The sequence below is a fragment of the Teleopsis dalmanni genome, chromosome X, assembly GCF_002237135.1.
Source record: "Teleopsis dalmanni isolate 2A chromosome X, ASM223713v2, whole genome shotgun sequence".
In the NCBI taxonomy this organism is placed as follows: domain Eukaryota; kingdom Metazoa; phylum Arthropoda; class Insecta; order Diptera; family Diopsidae; genus Teleopsis; species Teleopsis dalmanni.
Window position 1 is genome coordinate 85972769 of NC_051848.1, and position 7603 is coordinate 85980371.

The 7603-nt window shown below is 31.9% G+C and overlaps 1 long non-coding RNA gene across 1 annotated transcript; it reads left to right on the forward strand.

Annotated features, from left to right (window-relative positions):
* The first annotated feature begins 5205 nt into the window (after positions 1 to 5205).
* On the forward strand, positions 5206 to 6288 carry LOC119689711. Its single transcript, XR_005253475.1, has 2 exons — positions 5206 to 5874; positions 5968 to 6288. It is a non-coding gene; the product is annotated as an uncharacterized LOC119689711 (long non-coding RNA).
* Positions 6289 to 7603: the final 1315 nt, after the last annotated feature.

Here is a 7603-nt window from a genome sequence, read left to right on the forward strand (position 1 = left end):
TTATAGGCGCTTTCCGGTATGGCTTTGAGTTCCCTCTGCGAATTCTGTTTTACGTCTTCTATGGATTCAAAACGCGTTCCTCTGAGTGGTAATTTGAGGTTGGGAAACAGGAAAAAGTCACACGGTGCAAGATCAGGTGAATACGGTGGCTGTTCGATGGTATTTATTGAATGTTTGGCCTTAAAATCGTTGATAATGTTGAACAAATTGAGGTGAATCGGAACAAGCCGGGCGTTGACACGTCGCATACACAAATTGTCCACCAAAATCAAACGAGCCATCTCACGACCGATGCCTAGCTCTCGTGCTATCTCTCTAACACTCACATGAGGATTTTTGAACACGATTTCCTTTGCCTTTTCAATGTTTTCGTCGGTGGTAGAGGTCGAAGGTCGTCCAGAACGCGGCATGTCTTCGACGGTCGTACGACAGTCCTGAAAGGCTTTGTACCACTCATAAACTTGAGTTTTCGATAAAACTGATTCCCCATAAGCCTTTTGTAGCATTCGCAACGATTCTGCACACGAAATTTCGTTCGAAAAACAAAATTTGATGCAAACTCTTTGTTCAATATTTTTTTCCATTGTTTTTTTCGCAACGCACTACTGAGGTGAACTGGTTTCAACAGCTGCCGTAAACGAACTGTCTGACAGATCGCGCTCATTTTTGGCATAGTAATTGTCCTTAATTGCTGCCAAACTACATAAACTTAAAATATCGAAAAATATACAGCGCGCGAATTTTAAATGAGAATTTCCGAAAACCTTTCGGTCACAATGTACCACTGTGCACTGCATTTATTTTGCGGGAAAAATCCTGACTTTATCAATTTTGCGTTGATATTGGGCGACAGTTTATTATTATTATATCAGTAATTTGTTAATTTCTATAATATTTTGAACTTTAAACTGAATAACAAAAGTTAAACTATATTAATTGTATGCATAATAATGTTTGTAAAATTTTTTTTGAAAAATGATCGATTTAATCAGTTTTGCCAACTTTTAGAGGCGATGCTTGAAGGGAAGATATCAACTCATAATTTTTATTTTTTTACAGTTTTCTCCTCTATACTAGGCACAACTTTTCCGCACTATAGCTTTTCGAAAAAAATTTTTTTTATTTTCGAACCAACCTAGTATTTTGTATAACTTCAATTATTAATCTTCTTTAATTTCGAGTTTGAAGATCGAAGCAGCAAAACGTGTGGCGGAGATAATAAGCTATTTGCCAGTGGGGCAATAGGTAAGGAGCGAAAACGTAGAAATTTCTTTTAGGTAGAAGTGCAAACGCCACAAAGAAAAAAAAACTAAACACTTCCTGTGTAAAAGTTGAAAGTTAATTAATTGATAAACAATCCGAACATCCCAAACAAAATCCTTCATCAATCGATGGAATCAGTTCTTGAAATTGAATAAACTGCTTGAAATTTCGTTGAACTGCCCACATGCAAAACAATTAGAATTAGTAAGGAAATAGTATACGTAGCCTACTATGGCTATAGGTGTGAGGCATACAAGGGATATGTGAAGGCTTCTGCGAAACATGAGTTAACTTTGTTTTGTAACATAAAGTCAGATTATATTATATTTTTATTAGAGTCCTACTTTAAATCTTTTTACTCTTAAAGTATTATTTTATTGTGGTTCTATGCTGCATCAATCAATCACTACATTTGTTCTAATTATTAGTTTTAATACCCGCTTTAACTGCATATATCCCACAATTTAAGGTTACAGATACATTTCACACCAATTAAACTCGACATCCTCCTGCCAATATTTTTGTATTAATTAAACAAAAATATTATTGTTGCAATAGTTGCCGTGTACTTGTTTCTGTAGTTGCAGTTGTCGGTGATGTCTCGTATCGGCGATAATTAAAAAAAATATCTTCCCAATATACACATCTCTGTCTGTATGCTATCTATAACTTGGTAAGTATGTATGCCTCTGTTTTTTTGGATGTGCGAATTGTTGTTACAAATATTATGTCATTTTTAATTAAATTTCAGCGGAAACCAGGTCCCAATTGAGGAAATGTTTTTCAATATACAACACGAAATGTTGCTGATGTTGATGAAAATGTTGTTTGTTTTGTGAATGTTTTTTATTATTGTATTTGGCATGAAATAATAATTATTATTTCTTTTTGAATATTAAATAAAATAAATCGTAATATATAAAAAAAACTTTAAAAAATTGACATAAGACCACAGATAAGATACGTGACTATATGTAAATAAGTTGGCTTAGTTCGAATTTAAGCATCCTGCGTGTATTATTTGTATTTATAGTACATATAAACTATATTTAAACCAAAGAATCTATAGTACAAAGAAGTGCCACGCTCATACAAACGAAATACCCACTTTATTTTGCTGGTGGATTTATAATAAATCCACCCAACCTCATGCAACAATGTTCGATCGAGTCACAACTGGTATGATGTTCAGTTCAAACCTATATGTGAGTCGAGTAAGGCTGACAAAAACCTGACTGCATACGTATTCAATCATACATGCAACCCTCTGTATTACATTATATGCATGTTTGTATGTTTGTTCGCTGTAAAATGTTCAAGCGATCAAACAGCATTTCAGTGACGAAGTCAAAATTGTGTACATTTGATAATTTTTTGAATTTAATAGTATAAAACAAAAGCAAAATTCCCTGTTTGCTGTTGGTATGAATTGTAGTGTAAAAACACATTACAAATTTATTTATGTCTCAAATCTAATTTTTTCCATTCTATGAAGCTTTATTTTTAAATGTTGTCCATGCGCAATGTTTTCGAAACAATATCGTAATCACCAATTTTAACATTTCAATCCGGTGTAAATAGCATTCATGCGTTTGCTCAAACCAGGAAGCATTATTAGTGGCTTTAGGGACTTCTATACATTTTTTCAATATAATTTTTCTTACTTTTCTAATATTTTTATTTTCTTTAAAATACTTTTCAAACACTTTTATATGAATCTTAAAAATATTTTTTAAAATTATCACAAAAAATCACCAAAAATTCAAACTATTAAGAAGTAGTTCCTTTTGAGGTAAAATATATGCACAAATGTGCAATAAAAACATACATATTAATATACTGCAGACTTAATGTCTCCAATATCACATTTGTACATACATAATGGTTTTTGTAGTGCATCATTTGTTGCAATAAAAAAAATATATTCTATTACTCTTTACTCCTATGATATGAGCCTTTTCAGTACAAGAAAATAAAGCAACAAAGTATATCGAAAAATTATTTGAGGGATTTCTTTACCATTTACTTCGTTACCAATCCATGTATATGAATTAAATAGACAAATAAAAACAAGTAAGGCAAAAGAAACAGGCGTATAAAAACAATTGTGGGTTGCAATGAGTTTGAACTGAACATCATACCAGTTGTGACTCGATCGAACATTGTTGCATGAGGTTGGGTGGATTTATTATAAATCCACCAGCAAAATAAAGTGGGTATTTCGTTTGTATGAGCGTGGCACTTCTTTGTACTATAGATTCTTTGTTTAAACTATATATTTGGAATTTTTATTTTTAATTTATATATTAAATAAAAGTTACTTAAAATGACGTTTTGTTTTCTTTATTTGCTGTCATAAAAGGCACTCTAATTGTTACTGATACCTGATACCTGGTATATTAACTACTTTTTTAAAGTCGTCAATATAATAGATACTTTACATATCTGATCAAAATTATCCTTCGATGAAGACAATTTCTAAGGTAATGAAATATCACTGATATAAAACTGGTATCAAAACTGGTATAAACTGGCATAAAAATGTGGTAGCGACGTTAGGTACAATAGCTTATTTTGTATGCTGCCAATGGTATGGAAAATTCTTGGTATGTAAATCACTAAGTTCTTAGTGACTATTGCTGATGTGTGTGTGTGTGTGTGTGTGTGTGAGAACAAGCATTCTCTAAATCACAAAATTGATTTCAGAGGCCACAGTACACCAAATAAGTGCATTGATTATTAGAACCCATTACTACGGAGCAATATTTCTTGGGCTTAAATGCCTGTCCTATTTAATTTGTTGCTCTATTTGCCTGTTGCAAGATCTCATTATATTATCTGAGAGTCTAAATTTCAAGAGAGGATTTTCTTTGGAAAGCGTTAAAGGACATGAACCCAAATTTATTGGTCTATAGATAGAGGCTAATATTAGGTCATTTCCTTCTTTGTTAATCATTTTTATTAAAAAAATGTGCAATATTCAATAAATGTTAGGTTATTTTCTTCTTTGTTAATCACTTTGATTAAAAAAATATTCAATGCCATTGGAGAGAAACAGAAGCTATGATATCATTAGAGATATTTAACGTAAAACACAAAATCAAATGTGTAACTACGTTCTTGGTTATTAATAATTAAATTTATTTACAAATGCAATTTTTCCCAGATAGCGATCATCGTTAAATAAGTCGCGACAATTAATAGTAGAATTACACTAAAAAACTATTGCCAAAAGTACAGTTTGTTTTCTCTTATTGAAGAATCTGCTACGATGGAACTCATTAAGAAACTTACCATATGATTTATCAACTCTATTTAAGCAGAACTTTTCAATAACATCAATGAACCCGTGGAATTTTCCTTTACCAGTGCTGCTCATAGTTTATTTTGTGTTCAAAACATCTTTGAAGAAAAAGATGTATATTTTTGCAAATGTGATCAAAGCCTACATTTTTTTAAACCTAACAGGTGGGTGTAGACGTGTTTGTTCAGATAGGAGGGTGTATAATTTATTACTGTTGCTACTAAAATCGATTTCACACAGAGTATTGCTTCATCGATATGATCATTATTTTCTATTGTATACTAGCTTTTTTACCTTATCCACCTAGTTCTAGGGCATGAAACTCTGCTACTAAATATTTTTTGATGTTATGGTAAATATTGGCTGAGAATTCCATTTATCAGCATCTTAAGAGCATGTTATAGGAAAAGGCACCCCAAGTTCAATATAGACCGAAGAGTTTAATGCAGTAAAGTGAACGATACAAAGGATAAGGATATGCACTGAACTATGGTACAATGTAAACGAATTATTAAACAACTAATCTGTCATTCTCGACACAATGTAGCCAATAAAAATAACCAAGTAGCTTAGAATTGAGTTTAAATAATTAAAAAAAGCTTTACTTGAATAAAAAAATTTTATAAATTAAAACATATTTTTTTCGGTAGTACGAACTTTCTAAATTGTGCTGGAACTGCATTAAAATGCATTGAGACATATATATGATTTTTATAAGTTTTGACACTGTGCATTTGATTTAATAAGATAATTTCTTACGAAATTTATTTAAGAGATTTATTGTGTAATTCTTTACAAATACAATAAGAAAATGAAGAGAGAAGAAAACATCGGCAGCGATATTTCAACGAAGTCGACTTCCAACAAAGTTCTAGGAGCATATCATAAATCAGTTGACTATAGTCTCTTTAAGCGTCACTTCAGATGTGGCACAATATGTCCTATCCTGAAGCGTATTTCTAATGGAGATTGCGAAGATATTTTTTCAAGTGCCGGCGTACATATTGCGAGGCAACGGTTTACACTTGTAAAGAAACTACCAGTGCCAGCAAATGACTCGGAAACTAAAGACTCTGATAAAAATTTGAAATCTTATAAAACACCCTCACTTATTCTTAAAAAGAGTAATAGTAATACAATTGTCAAATCACAGTCTATGGAACTTTTGACTGCCTCTAAGGATTCTATAAACTCCTCAAATCTTTAATAATAAATCGTTAGAGCACAGAGTCAAACTTCAAATAGTCGATATTCATTATAGTACTAAGGACAGCAGTGTAACTGTAGTGATTGAAAGTCATTACAAGGTAGCAAAGTAATTTTAAATAGAAACAATTAATAGCTTTCAAATAAAAGTCACATGACATGACATTATCTTATTCTTAACATATTTTTATTAGATGTTGAAGGAATGAACCATATATCACTACTGATGAATGCAGCGGCATGCCTCATACTAGTACAAACAAACCAAATAGAAAACAGGGAACAGGGAACAGAACTGACACCATGGATGACAGGAGTTGTTTGCTTGACTCGAAATCTAGTCTCAGATCATGATATTCACATGAAAAAACGCAAATTTAATTCAAGTAAAATACAAGTTAGGGGAAATACTATAATCTGGTTTCAAGTTCCAAGTTCCTATATTTAAAAGCACAATTGTGCGAAATTGATATTTTATAAACTATTTGGACAATAAATGTATTACTAACCAGCAATAACATTTGTTTCTGTTTGTTTCTGGACATTTCTCTTATCTAAAATATCTATAGCATCAACTATAAAATAAAGTATTATAAAAATTTGGAGTTAAATCTACATTGAGTCATATATACTAGGAATATGTCCTTGAATTATCAGATTTCAATAATGCTTGGATTGTTTAAAATTGTTTATCCAATTTGGAAGCTTTTCAATGCAATTTGGCATATTATAGTAAATGTCCAAGTCAAAACATTTCCATAAAAATTTAAATATTTAATTTGGCTATTCCGCTTAAGGCGGTATTTCCTCAATGTCGTACGCAGCTTTAACGACAGCACCGACAGCACCGAGAGTTGAAAGTGAAGAAAAGAATTGTTGAAAAATGTAAATGAACCGATCAGAGACCAGCGAAAACTAAGAAGAAAAAATTGAATAGAAAATATTGAAGTAAAATTTGGAATGATTTATGAGAATAAAGCATAAGACGCGCACAAAGTTTTGCTGGCGGATGCTCTAAAATGTGTTCGCAACAGCCAAACAGCCGGAGAGGATGGGCCTTTGCCACTATCGTGGACCAGCATGCATGTATGGGGATGAGTTGAGTCCCATGCACTTGCAGTGAAAGCACGATTATTAAATGTAAAATGCGAAAGTTAAAAATCAGTTTTCAGTTTTTCTTCTTCCGCTTTTTTTCACCGCAAAGAAAAGCAGTGCAAAAAGCTGGAGTAATTTACGTGTGCTGCAACAGACGAGGTAAGAGACTGTAAAGGATATTTTAACATACACACTTGGAAAATTTATTGGAACAAAATAAGTGTTTTGCAGACGGTTGCAATCTTGAGTGGGTCGCATTAACATATATTTTTGTGTTTCACTTTCCCTTACAATTATGTTTTGCTTTGCACTACTGTCAGAGTGTTGGGAAATTCCTTCACCACAAGTGTTCTCAGAAAATTGTTTCTATAGATATCGTTTAAATGTGTTTGAGACATTCAATTGCGATATGCACTATATGGGTTGGAGTTTCTAATGGCTTTGTGCATACACAACTGGTAAAAATGGTTTCAGTAAATAAAAGCAAATATTTTTAAATTTTTATTTTATTTGGAATGTCCAAACTTATTTTCCATTAGTCTGAAAAATTATTTTTGTTTATTCCAAGTACATAGATATCCTGGAGGAAATTCCAGCTGCAATTAATGTTACACTGCTAGTTTTAGTCGATTCTCTACTAATCTCAACTATTTCGATATCATTTACATTATTTATTTTCAAGATTATAAATATAAGATTAATTAGATATATTAACACGTTGTACAGAGTTATATT